This window comes from Crocuta crocuta, unplaced genomic scaffold, assembly GCF_008692635.1.
Source record: "Crocuta crocuta isolate KB4526 unplaced genomic scaffold, BGI_CrCroc_1.0 scaffold8, whole genome shotgun sequence".
Taxonomy (NCBI): domain Eukaryota; kingdom Metazoa; phylum Chordata; class Mammalia; order Carnivora; family Hyaenidae; genus Crocuta; species Crocuta crocuta.
Window position 1 is genome coordinate 608920 of NW_027532162.1, and position 650 is coordinate 609569.

The window sequence follows — 650 nt, forward strand, 5'->3', positions numbered from 1 at the left end:
CCAGCTCGGACGCCCCCGCATGCACTTGGCCCTGGCAATGCCCATGGGTGCTTTCAGCCCCTCCATGCTGCCTGGCCTCCCGCTGGCGTTTCCAGGGCCCCGAGTTCTCTCGTAGCCGCCGGCCCGGCCCCGGCCCCCCTCTCGGACACCTCCTGCCAGCCCTCAGCTCAGTCGTGGGAGGGCGCAGCCCCAGCCTGTGCCGGCTCTGCAGTGGCACGGATTCCGGGGGGCAAAGGAGGACCCCCCAGGGACAGAGGCTGCCCGAGTCTGGCAGGGAAGGGTGCCCCCTCTGCAGCCACAGGTGGAGGAAAGGCGCTCCGGGCAGAGGGAACAGTGTGCGCAAAGGCCAGGAAGCACAGCACATGTGACGGAACTGAAGAAGCAGGAGGCATGTCAGCTGGATGCCGGGGGGAGTCAGGGCGCCACCCTCTGACCCGCCAGCTTCGCCTGCGCCTTGCCGGGCACCCACAGCCCAGAGCCCACAGCCCGGCGAGCCCAGGAAGGAAGGAATGAGCGAACCGTGAATGAGTCTTCTGGGCCCCTCACCTCTGGGGAAAGAAAGCCTCCAGCTGAGGCCTAACCCTCAGGCCCTGTGGAAAGTGGGGGGCCAGATATTTGGGGTCCGCCCAGAAGGCCCAAGGCCCCACCGC

At 68.2% G+C, this 650-nt stretch overlaps 1 protein-coding gene across 1 annotated transcript in view; it reads right to left on the reverse strand.

The window, feature by feature from the left end:
• Positions 1-650, reverse strand: part of ASPG (asparaginase) — a 37709-nt gene that overhangs the window by 10729 nt on the left and 26330 nt on the right. The gene's annotated exons all lie outside the window — the stretch shown is intronic.